Genomic DNA, 13255 nt, shown 5'->3' with positions numbered 1-13255 from the left:
CAATTATTAAGTCATGTACTAACAGAGACTTGGAGGAGAGAGACCTAATATTTAATAATCCACATTTCACTGTTTTACTCTTTGGTTCAGATGTGGATACTGTATTGTTCTTTCTTTGTAATTGTTTATGTTTAAGTTGTTTGTTGCTGGTTTTTAGTTTGTTTTTTGTCTTTTTGGAAGCTGACACAGTCTCTATGGAGATGGGTTTTTGGGGGGGTAGCAGGAGGAGAGAAGCTGCAGAGAGGCGTGTAAGACTGCAACTTTGCTTCCTGGTCCCAACTCTGGATAGTCATATTTTGGGGGGTTTAATAAATTTGTCCATGTTTCTAGAAATGAGAGCTGCTCCATCCAAAGTGGGATGGATGCCGTCTCTCCTAACAAGACCAGGTTTCCTCCAGAAGGTTTGCCAATTATCTATGAAGCCCACATCGTTTCTGGGACATCACTCAGACAGCCAGCAATTTAAGGAGAACATGCGGCTAAACATGTCACTCCTGGTCTGATTGGGGAGGGGACCAGAGAAAACTACAGAGTCCGACATTGTTTTGGCAAAGTTGCACACCGATTCAATATTGACTTTAGTGACCTCCGATTGGCGTAACCGGGTGTCATTACTGCCGACGTGAATTATGATCTTACTGAATTTACGTTTACCCTTAGCCAGCAGTTTTAAATTTACTTCAATGTTGCCTGCTCTGGCCCCTGGAAGACAATTGACTATGGTTGCCGGTGTCTCTAGCTTCACATGTCTGAGAACAGAATCGCCAATTACCAGAGTTTGACCCCCGGCGGGTGTGTCGCCGAGTGGGGAAAAACGGTTAGACACATGAACGGGTTGGTGGTGTACCTGGGGCTTCTGTTTAGGACTATGCTTCCTCCTCACCGTGACCCAGCCGCCCTCTTTCCCCAGCTGCTTGGGATCTGCCGGGGAACAGCTAGCGGGGCCTACGCTATCTTCGGCTGCACCAGCTACAGGGGCCTGGCTAGCTACGGGTGAATGAAGGGTGCGAAGCCGAGTCTCCAATTCAGTAATCCTGGCCTCCAGCGCTGCAAATATGCTACATTTGTTACAGATATCATTACTGCTAAAGGAGGCCGAGGAGTAACTAAACATCTGACACAATGAGCAAGAAACAGTGTGCGCACCGCGGATGACGTCAGTGCGCACACTGTGTCTGAGGAGGATGTGCGGAAGTGCTTCAGGAAGGTGAACGCACGCAAAGCTACTGGTCCGGACGGGATTCCCGGCCGCGTCCTCAGGTCATGCGCGGCTCAGCTGGCTGGAGTGTTCACGCACATCTTCAACCTTTCCCTCTCTCTGTCTGTAGTCCCAGCCTGCTTCAAAATGGCCACCGTCGTCCCTGTACCCAAATCCTCCACCATCTCCTCATTGAACGACTGGCGACCTGTAGCCCTGACCCCCATCGTAAGCAAATGCTTCGAGAAGCTGGTCAGGGACTTCATCTGCTCTGCACTACCCGACTCACTGGACCCTCTACAGTTCGCATACCGCCACAACAGGTCCACTGATGATGCCATAGCCCTGACACTACACACTGCCCTGTCACACCTGGAGAAGAGAGACACGTATGTGAGGATGCTGTTTGTAGATTACAGCTCAGCATTCAATACCATCGTTCCCTCGAAGCTGGACAGGAAACTGCAGGATCTAGGACTGAGCAGCTCCCTCTGCAGCTGGATCCTTAGCTTCCTGTCTGACAGACGCCAGGTGGTCAGACTGGGCAGCATCACCTCATCCCCCATCACACTGAACACTGGTGCTCCACAGGGGTGTGTACTGAGCCCTCTCCTGTACTCACTCTACACCTACGACTGCACAGCCACTAACAACTCCAACATCATTGTGAAGTTTGCGGACGACACTACAGTGGTGGGTCTTATCACCAACGGTGATGAGACAGCTTACAGGGAGGAGGTCAGCGCCCTGACCCACTGGTGTCAAGACAACCATCTCACCCTCAACGTCGCAAAGACAAAGGAGTTGATAGTGGACTTCCGGAGGTGCAGAGAAGTACACACCCCCATCACCATCAACGGCGCTGCTGTGGAGAGAGTGAGCAGCTTCCGGTTCCTTGGTTTACATCTGGCTGAGGATCTTACGTGGTCAGTACACACAAACAAAACAGTGAAGAAGGCGCAGCAGCGCCTCTTCTTTCTCAGGAGACTGAAAAGATTCGGCATGAGCCCCCGCATCCTCAGGACCTTCTATCACTGTGCCATTGAGAGCATCCTCACTGGATGCATCACCACCTGGTATGGCAACAGCACCGCCTACAACTGCAAAGCTCTCCAGCGAGTAGTGCGATGCTCTGAACGGATAATTGGAGGTGAGCTTCCCTCCCTCCAAGACATCTACAGGAAGCGGTGCCTGAGGAAAGCGGGGAGGATCATCAAGGACTCCAGTCACCCCAGCCATAAACTGTTCAGACTACTTCCATCAGGAAGGAGGTTCTGCAGCATCCGGTCCCGTACCAGCAGACTGAGAGACAGCTTTTTCCATCAGGCCATCAGACTGCTGAACACGTCATAGACACCTCAGCTTCACTACTGGAACTTCAACATTATGCACTCCACACTGTATATAAATGCCACTTGTTTTGCACATATTCAACTCTGTATATTTTATATATTTTATTATTATTATTATTATTATTATTATTATTATTATTATTATTTTTTTTTTTTTTATTTTTTTTTATTATTATTTTTTTTACTATTTAATTTGTAAAAATGTGTATACACACACACACACACACACACACACACACACGTAGGAAAATATTTAGTATACACATCCAGAAATGCATACACTATTATATATTGTACATATATTTATTAGTTTAAGGTTGGCCATTCTTGTATTTTGCTCGTTTATGTTGTTGTGTTTGCACATCTCTGTTGCTTGTGGGGCTCGCACACAAGAATTTCACTCGCATGTGCTGTGCCAGTGTGCCTGCACATGTGATGTGACAATAAAAAGTGATTTGATTTGATTTGAAGAAAGTGCAGGAGGGAGAGGTGAAGTAGCCATGGTGCTAATGAGTCGGCTACGAGCTAAGCTAAGCTAGCGAGACAGTACAGAGACAGTGAGTGAATACTTTGGCTATAAATTAGGTAGTGAGTACACAGAAAGTGTGCTTCGGATGAAGCACGTGAAGATTATACTATGAAAGAAGAATGTATTTAAAAGTTGTTAATTAAATTGCTAAGCAAAAAAGCTACTCAGAAACACCACTGTGTTTGAGCAGGAACAGGAAGTGATACTCTACCACAGAGCGAGCGAACACCAAGTGACAGCGCCACCAAGAGCTTAGACAAATGTTGTTAGTTATAAGACAATTGATAAGTGTATTTTGTAATACTGAAGCTTAAAGGAATTTGTTCAATTCTAAACTACCATTCGCTTTAATTTTCTGCCAAAATCTCCTCTCTTTTGGCGCGAAGTGGGCAATAAGCAAACAAGAGAGGCGGGCCTTTTCTCAATTCTAAGTACGCAAGTAATTTCGAGACCGTTGAAAACGATGTGCCGGGGGTCCGCTGTTCTCGCTGGCTCTAATGATCCTCGACCTCGCTGTCTGCTATGTAGCTGGCGGGTCACAGACGTCTCCGAAAACGTTGGAGCGCCTTTGGAAATATATGATATCTTAATAAATCGAGCAGATATTTGAAGTTTACACAGCTACATTCTCGCTTGAAAATAACTTAAAAGTTTATTTTGTGACCCAGAAAGAGTAATATTTAAAAGTTTTTAGCCCCGCTCGTCTGCCATTGCCGCGTTTGAGTTTTGGACGAAATGCATTCTGGGATATTTAGCTGTACCAAGTCCACACAAGTCACCACTGATGCATGCTCGATAAAACGGGTGGAGCGAGAACACATCCGGAACTTTTTCGCGTTCTCGACTTGATGCGTACTTAGAATTGGAACAGTACTTTGACTGATGAAGTATCACAAGTACACGAGAACGCAAGTACGCACAAGTACGCATATTGAGAAAGGGTCACGAACTCGCGACAGAAAAGCCGATCAACTCCTCTTTTTTCTCTGTGGTGTGATAAATAAATATGCAGTGTATATACAGTAGATTTTTAAAATGAGCCTCTTTCGCAACAAAAAACAAAATAAAAAATCAAATCAAATCAAAAACAAAATAAAAGCGGTATCCAGTTTTTGCCACACACACAGAGTAATATACATTGTAAGTTACAATATGAAATATTAAGACATCTGATCTCATCAAGTTTAATAAAGGTTGGACAGCTGTGGATTATCAGCTGTCCTACTCTGACTTCAGCTCTCAGTCCCAAGCATCCCATCTGAAATAACTGGAGTAATTGGGTAACAACAACCTGCAGGATTCAAATGTGGAGCAGCTGTCTCTTATGAAGAGTCAACACTGTGGACTAAAGATTCTGAGTCAAGTAAAGAGTTGGAGTCACTCTTGCGACTTTCAGCAGTATTGTGCAAAAGATAGGTGGTATAAAAGCAAAAACCCACTGTTTCCTGTAAACCTACAGAGACGGCTCAATGGCTCTTTTCCTCAGTATAGTTGTGAATGGAGAATGATGACAATTAACCAACCAATCACATCAGCTAGAAGCTTATTGTGATCATGTGTTTGAGTTGGCGTGAAGATGACTGTCATCACTGTGTTCATTAGTGATGGGCAGATGAAGCTTCATGAAGCACTGAAGCTTTTCATTCAATTGGTTCACCCCTGCGCAATGCGTCTTGAAGCTTCATTTGCTCTAGTAGGACATCTACTGGACGTAAAAATATTAGTTGGCATGAATTTGAAGAGTGTGGCATTTTGCACACAGCCTGTAAATGTCAACAACAAAAGGAGTGTGCAAAACATGTATATTGTAGTGATGGCAGTATACTGTGTATATTTATACTGGCAGTATGGAAAATCATTAGTTGGAAATGCTTAAAATGGAAATGATCATTTACTGTGAGGTGAGGTGTGGTTGGGGTGTGGACAGTGGTTGTGCTTTTGTAACGTTGAGGTATGGACACCCTGTTCACATTTTATTCTGTAAAAACGCATTTTCACTGCTTTTATGGCCTTTTTAGTGAGGAGAACATAGCTAGGATTTAATGATTTAACAAATCCTTTGTCCTCCACAATGCTAAATGGCTGGGAGTCCTCAATCACCATGCTAACCAGGTCTTCATCTATTTGAGATTGTTCTCCTGAGGAAAGACAATAAAGACAAAGCACAAATATAAATATCACACACGTAACTTATTACAGTTGTATAATATTGTTATATCATTTTAGTAACATTACTGCATGCTATATTATCATGGCATTTGATGGCTCACCTGGTCTTGCTCCACAATCGGTGTTCCCCTTATTCTCATGCAAAGCTCTGTAGTGCCTAAGCATGGATGAGGTGTTGTTGTTATATCCCAGCTCACTGGCACATAGCAAACACTTCACCTTGTGCAAAAGTAAAGACAGCTTAACATAAATTGTATTGCACCACCACTATTATGAAAATACATCTTCTGTAGAAATTTACATATCTTGTTGGGAGGAATAAGATCAAAATGTTACCACACAGGGGAGGACATCCTCCTCTTCTTACCTGGCTCCATTCTCTCCTGACTTTCTCTCCTCACTCTCCTAAACCTCCAAACTGTCTCCAAACTCTCACTAACCGCAACTCTCTCCATCAAACACCCACATTTTGAATGAAGTCTGAGGGGTTTATATCGCTGCCATAGCTCGCGGCAAAGTTCGAACCATTTCCTGAACCAGTCACGTCGTACAGCCGGGCGGCGAGGCTTCGGACGTCATCATTTTCAGCTCCTCCCATAAATGAAGCAAGCTTCGTTACGCGCATCGCGGAAATGCCCCCTCCATTACTCGACACAAGCTTTGAAGCCTCGATAAAGAATGTCACATCACTAGTGTTCATGCCTACAGGAGATAAAGCTGAATTCCAGCTGACAGCCTTACAAGACGTACAGAGACAGTGGTTCTCATAGATCAAACTGCAGGAGCATCAAATTTGAAATCACACTAATAAATGTCATCTTTGTTAAAACTCTGAGATCAGGGTGACTAAAACCTACAAACAACTTGCTCTTATTGCAGAGAACAATCATCATATTTCTAGTACAGGGAGTGCAGAATTATTAGGCAAGTTGTATTTTTGAGGAATAATGTTATTATTGAACAACAATCATGTTCTCAATGAACCCAAAAAACTCATGAATATCAAAGCTGAATGTTTTTGGAAGTAGTTTTTAGTTTGTTTTTAGTTTTAGCTATTTTAGGGGGATATCTGTGTGTGCAGGTGACTATTACTGTGCATAATTATTAGGCAACTGAACAAAAAACAAATATATACCCATTTCAATAATTTATTTTTACCAGTGAAACCAATATAACATCTCCACATTCACAAATATACATTTCTGACATTCAAAAACAAAACAAAAACAAATCAGTGACCAATATAGCCACCTTTCTTTGCAAGGACACTCAAAAGCCTGCCATCCATGGATTCTGTCAGTGTTTTGATCTGTTCACCATCAACATTGCGTGCAGCAGCAACCACAGCCTCCCAGACACTGTTCAGAGAGGTGTACTGTTTTCCCTCCTTGTAAATCTCACATTTGATGATGGACCACAGGTTCTCAATGGGGTTCAGATCAGGTGAACAAGGTGGCCATGTCATGAGTTTTTCTTCTTTTATACCCTTTCTTGCCAGCCACGCTGTGGAGTACTTGGACGCGTGTGATGGAGCATTGTCCTGCATGGAAATCATGTTTTTCTTGAAGGATGCAGACTTCTTCCTGTACCACTGCTTGAAGAAGGTGTCTTCCAGAAACTGGCAGTAGGACTGGGAGTTGAGCTTGACTCCATCCTCAACCCGAAAATGCCCCACAAGCTCATCTTTGATGATACCAGCCCAAACCAGTACTCCACCTCCACCTTGCTGGCGTCTGAGTCGGACTGGAGCTCTCTGCCCTTTACCAATCCAGCCACGGGCCCATCCATCTGGCCCATCAAGACTCACTCTCATTTCATCAGTCCATAAAACCTTAGAAAAACCAGTCTTGAGATATTTCTTGGCCCAGTCTTGACGTTTCAGCTTGTTTGTCTTGTTCAGTGGTGGTCGTCTTTCAGCCTTTCTTACCTTGGCCATGTCTCTGAGTATTGCACACCTTTTTTTTTTTACTTTTCTGAGCCTGTCAAGTCCTTCTTTTGACCCATTTTGCCAAAAGAAAGGAAGTTGCCTAATAATTATACACACCTGATATAGGGTGTTGATGTCATTAGACAACACCCCTTCTCATTACAGAGATGCATATCACCTAATATGCTTAATTGGAAGTAGGCTTTCGAGCCTATACAACTTGGAGTAAGACAACATGCATGAAGAGGATGATGTGGACAAAATACTCATTTGCCTAATAATTCTGCACTCCCTGTATGTTTACTTAAGTGTTCGTACAGCAATGGGGATTTCTGGATGCTCAGTAGTTTATTTCCTCTTTGCATTTGAGTGAAAGCTAAAAGTTTCTGCAGGTATATGAGCTTCGAGCTCAATTTGTTCACTCCAACATGTTAACATGCTAAAGCTGGCTGTCCCACACAGCTGCTCTGAACAAGTCCTCACTGCTCTTTATACTACATGTGCTTAATACTGACTGCCAGAAAGGACTTTCTGTGAACACTAAGTTATCACCTCAGTTCTTTCTTTGTCTCTCTAAAAGTTAGCCCTTCCCTGTGAAACAGTCAGAGTGAACAGCAGGGTGCGTGTGTGGAGCAAGAGGATAAATTGTGTCCTAATGATTCAGAGAAGTTGAAGCAGCAGCACTGTGTGTAGAGACACTCTGACTGAGCCATGTAACTGCGAGGTGGAGTGGAAAGCAGAGCTAGCTTGCCTGTGCCTGATAGAGGAACGAAAAGAAGTACAGATGACTATTGTTGGAACTTCTCTTCTCCTCACCTCCACCACAGACTCTTCTCTCAGCTGACCTGCATGGTTCCTGCATCGACGACCCCATCAAACCTTTGAGCTTTGTGGGTTTACTGATGTTCTAGTTTAATATAGTTTCATCCTTTGTTATTTTCCATCATTTCCGAGTTTTGTTTCTAGATCAGTTCCTTGGTTGATGTTAGCCGCAATGTACTTGCGTTACATTGTAAAATAATTAAACTCGCTGAATATCATTATTTAATTTCAATAATTTATCTTCTAAACGTAGAAGTAAACTCTTTCGCTTTAACATCGTTGTAGTGCAGGTGCACGTCATTTTGCGCCAGGTTGCTGCATAGTCGTATTGTAAAGCGGAAGTTGTCGGACTCGGCTGAAGCGAGTGGCTGTTTTATGAAATGGAAATATTCCCGTATTTTCACTTTTCTGAAACAAGCAGACAAGAACATTACAGTAATATGTAAAAACTATCGGACGCTGTTAATAGCATGAGTAATCTACCGAAGCGCCTGACACGAGCGCATAGACGAACACTTCTGCGTGATCCTTGTTCATCATCCATGGATAACACCGCGGCAACTCCTGCTAAGCAGGCAAAACGTGATTTTACTTCAGCAGCACAGAAAGCGTCTGAAGGTGAGCTTAAAAAATAGTTGCAGGCTACATTGTGGAAGAGATGCTACCGCTGTGTACTGTAGAGTCTCCATCTTTAAAAAATGTATTTATTATTTAAAGAGTTTAATTTCTATTGTTTGTCCACTCAAGGTTTATAGGGATTTTAAGAAGCATTTAGTTAAATTACTTATTGAGTAATTAAGTTACTTTTCAGACACAGTAATTAGATAAGTATTTTAAATACAATATTGATTAAGTAATTAGTAATTAGTGATTAATTACTTTTTTAAAGTAACTTACCCAACACTGCTAACACTTTGGCTAATGCGTCACCCAGCTTGCGACAAACCACTCACGGAGCATCGGGGACTCAGTAAGTCTACCTCGGACATAATGACTGATACAACTGCCAAGTGGATTGCAACAAACTGCAGACCTGTTAACATCATTGAGAACACGCACTTTACATAGCTTTGGTTCCTTGTTTCAACGACTTGAAGTGCCTCCCCAAGATTGACAGAGAGAGTAGATAAATGTTTACAGAGTTTTTTGTTAACATGAATGTTCAAGATGTTCAATAAACATGTTAAGTGCGGATATTTTCCCTTTTTTCGAGTCTGTTCGCTCATGCAAAATGAAATGCAATTAATAAAGAATAAAAATGAATGACATTTAATCGTGATTAATCAAAATTAAGCCACTGTAACCATGTGATGAATCTGATTAAACATTTTAATTGTTTGAGAACACTAATTTTTTTTTGTGATCAACATTTTATTGATTTAAAACGGGGTTGGGGGGGTGGGGGGTACAGACATATACAGCACAACTGTAAACTGCAGTAGCAAAGCAAACATTAGCAAACAAGGCATAGGGACAGCAAAGAAAAGACACAAAAACACAAAGTTAAAACCAATTATTGCCTCTTCCAGGAGATAACTCTGGATGAGAAGATTTTCCAAGCGTCAACAGTTGTGGGTCGAGCTTTATTTAATTTTGCTGTGGTATGTTCAAAACCAATAACACGGATAAGACATCGTCTCCAGAATGATTCCATACAAATGTCAGGACAGAACCATTGCTTTGTAATAGTCTTCTTTGCGGATGTAAATCCAGCGAACAACATTTTGCATTGCATTTGTTTTAAGGAGATTTCAGAGGTATCATTAAGGAGACAAAGACCAGGATTGCGAGAACACTAATTTATATTATATATTAGTATATAGGTTTTTTAAAAAGTTGTATTTCACAAGAGAGAAACTGTGCTAAAAGATCGAAGAAAAGTATTCAAATTCCCTTTGAATTTAAGCATACATCCTTTGTGTTCATTCTGCATTTACTTCATTATACTGCATAAATGTCAGTTACAAGCTTAAATATAAAGTTGAAAAAATGTAATTCCAACCAGGCAATTGCGATTAATCGCGATTAATTACAGAAAATTGCAAGATTAATTAGTTAATGTTTTTAAACTATTGACAGCACTCATTTTAATATATTTATATATTATATTATATAAATATACAATAATATAAAAATATTAAATATTAAAATGCAATTCTTTGTACACTTGCTGTATGCTGAAAAAAAATAAAAGTCTGTCTGTCTGTCTGTAACACTGAATGAACTGCTCTGAGAAAAGACCCCACTATCAGAGCAGTTCACTATCAGTTCTGTGACTGACACATCTGGACTGCTCTGCTGCTGCTCTATCGTACACAGTAGTTCCAGGCACACTGAGACTCCTCCACTCCTTCTGCTCTACACTCACACACCTGCTCCACCTGAGCTTTATGTCAAACCATTTATTCTTTTAGATATTCTGAAGCCAGAATGACTAGATTATTTGTAAATTACTGGTTGCTACAACCACAAAGTCACTGTAAATGGTAAATGGCCTGTATTTATATAGCGCTTTACTAGTCCCTAAGGACCCCAAAGCGCTTTACATATCCAGTCATCCACCCATTCACACACACATTCAAACACTCACACATAAAGAACAACTGTGCTGTTTTGTGTTGCAGTGCCACACTGTGGAATGATAGCGTTAATGTTCAATTTATACCTCAAGCTGATGTCATACTGCAGCAGGCATGTGCAGATTATATTCCTGTTTACTTTATATTTAAGTTGCAATCAATACTTTTAAGACCTTCTGCTTGCAAGACTTTCAAACGATGTGGCCATCTTCAACTAGATCCCCCAAGACATCCTAGATAATCCCACAAGTACAGTCATTGTGATCATGGTTCAGTGTGGTACAGACCAAGATATTGGTTAGTTTAACTTTACAAAAGAGTTTTATGTTGATCATGTTGTTCATTGTAAAACCTACTTGTAATGTTTTATACACTGATAGAACAGAAAGATGTTTGCAAGATAGGTTAGACTTGTAAGCCCAGCTGCACTTCAGGCCTTAGAAATTGAACACATACCTCTTCTATAGAAACAGACATGTCACAGATTGGGTCAGGAACCAAGGAAAAAACACAGAGGACACAGATGTTTAATTTCTTTTAAAAAGTGGGTGCTTATTACCCCAAAATATGAAAAATAATGAAGAAATCCAAAGCAGACCAATAAAAGAGGTCAACTCAATAAACTAAATTCAAAATAATGATTTTTGTATCGGAAAAAATATCGAACCGTGACACCAAAATATTGAACCGAACCTTCAATTTTGTGTATCGTTACACCCCTATTATATATATGTGTGTATATGACTCACTACAACCCACAAAGGGACTTGAACCCTCAATCTTCTGATCCGAAGTCAGACGCCTTGTCCGTTAGGCCACGTGGTCTGGCAGAAGTTCCCTCTTTTCACGAACATTCGTTGGAGTCTGTTTGAATCAACTGCTGGTGTTGGGTTGCTCACGTGGCTGGTGGATATTGCTTGATTGTTGCTTGAAATAATTGATTGTTGCTTGAAATAAGTGCATGCCACAGCATGTATCACGCTCTTAAAAATGTCTTCCTACCTGCCACATGCACAGTGGATCCAGCCACTAAGCCAGAGTATCATCTGCCAATGCAGGTCATAAAGCTTACGTGGCCCGATCTGTCACCTGAAAGTTGGCAGAGGTTTTTTGTTGGATCCCACCCAAAAAAATCTACAGTTTATCATTTTTTCCTGTTTTTTGGACCTCTACTACTCCCTCAGTTTTTGTGCTATTTTCTCAGTTCAAATCTCTAAAAATTCTGCTCTTTCTGCTCTTTCCTGCTATGACTTTTGGTGCTCATAACTTCTATACTTTTTGAGATATAGATTTTTCTTTTCAATATTTTTTGCCCTTTTTTGCATATTATCAGTGGCCTCACTGATTTTCCTTGCCGGCTTGACCTGTGTTTTAGCTCAGTGAGATGAGCGTCCGTTCTCAGACTGGGAGGCCGGGGTTCAAATCCCGCTTATGGCAACATTTCTTTCAGTTAACACTTAAACTTTTTTAACTCTTTTCAACACAATTTTATGCTTTTTCACCCCTTTTCAGCACAATTTTCAGTATTTTCACCACTTTTCAGCACAAATACCAGCTTTTTCAGCTGTTTTAAGCAAAAACCTCTTTTCAGCAGAATTCTGCTCATTCAACTCTTTTCAGCAGAAATTCTGCTGATTAAACTCTTTTCAGCAGAAATTCTGCTGATTCAACTCTTATCAGCACAATTCTCAGCCTCTTCTGCTCATTTCAGCACAATTGTCAGTCTCTCAACCTCTTCTTTGTGAGAAAGAGATTGGCGCAGTGAAATGAGAACCTGCCTTGATTGCCAGAAAGGCCAGGTTCGAATCCTGCTCAGGGCAACATTTTTTTTTTTCAACTTTTTCAGCTTTTTTCAGCAGATATCTTCAGCATTTTCGCAGGAAATGCAAATTTTTCTAGTTGTTGCTTGAAATAATTGATTGCTGCTTGAAATAAGTGCATGCCACAGCATTTCTCCCATGTATCACGCTCTTAAAAATGTAGTCCTACCTGCCACATGCACAGTGGATCCACCCACTAAGCCAGAGTATTATCTGCCAATGAAGGTCATAAAGCTTACGTGGCCCGATCTGTCACCTGGAAGTTGGCAGAGGTTTTTTGTTGGATCCCACCCAATAAAATCGATAGTCTATCATGAGACAGCACATTGGATGGCTGCTGGAATGGCCAGTATGGGGATTGAACCCATGACCTTGGCGTTATTAGCACAACGCTCTGACCAGCTGAGCTAACCAGCCTACAAAATGTGTGTGAACCCATCCTTTTGTTGACTAATATACCAAAAAAGAGAGGGTGGAAGAACTGTTAAGAACACAAGAGAAATGTGTGTTTACAAGAAATTACTTCAACATAGTGGGAAAAAAAAGTCCTCTGTTGACTTACAAAAAATGCTTTAAGAAGAAATTTGCCACAAAACAATACATGGTGTGCGTCTTCTAAAGTTAGGGTCGTTAGGTGAGGATATAAAGCAGCAGTTTTTGATGCAGTATGCTGTGTCAGACTTTGGAAATGAGTGATTTATCCAGAAAGTAGCTGGAAAAGTGATTTGGAGATTGTAGCTAAGCATGTAATGTATTCATTAGCGTGTCATGTGTCAGTGAATTTTGTGGTTTGCTGTCATTTGTAGTTGCGTACATCACTCACCTGGAAGTTGGCAGAGGTTTTTTCTTGGATCCCACC

At 41.3% G+C, this 13255-nt stretch overlaps 1 non-coding gene across 1 annotated transcript; it reads right to left on the bottom strand.

Annotated features, from left to right (window-relative positions):
• Positions 1 to 12739: 12739 nt before the first annotated feature.
• On the bottom strand, positions 12740 to 12813 carry trnai-aau (transfer RNA isoleucine (anticodon AAU)). Its single transcript has one exon. It is a non-coding gene; the product is annotated as a tRNA-Ile (tRNA).
• Positions 12814 to 13255: the final 442 nt, after the last annotated feature.

Source organism: Rhamphochromis longiceps, linkage group LG23, assembly GCF_057381845.1.
Source record: "Rhamphochromis longiceps isolate RC_006_pf linkage group LG23, R_longiceps_female_GT1.1, whole genome shotgun sequence".
NCBI classification, from domain to species: Eukaryota; Metazoa; Chordata; class Actinopteri; order Cichliformes; family Cichlidae; genus Rhamphochromis; species Rhamphochromis longiceps.
Note: the sequence above shows the minus strand (reverse complement) of the source record. Positions and strands in the feature narration are given on the sequence as shown.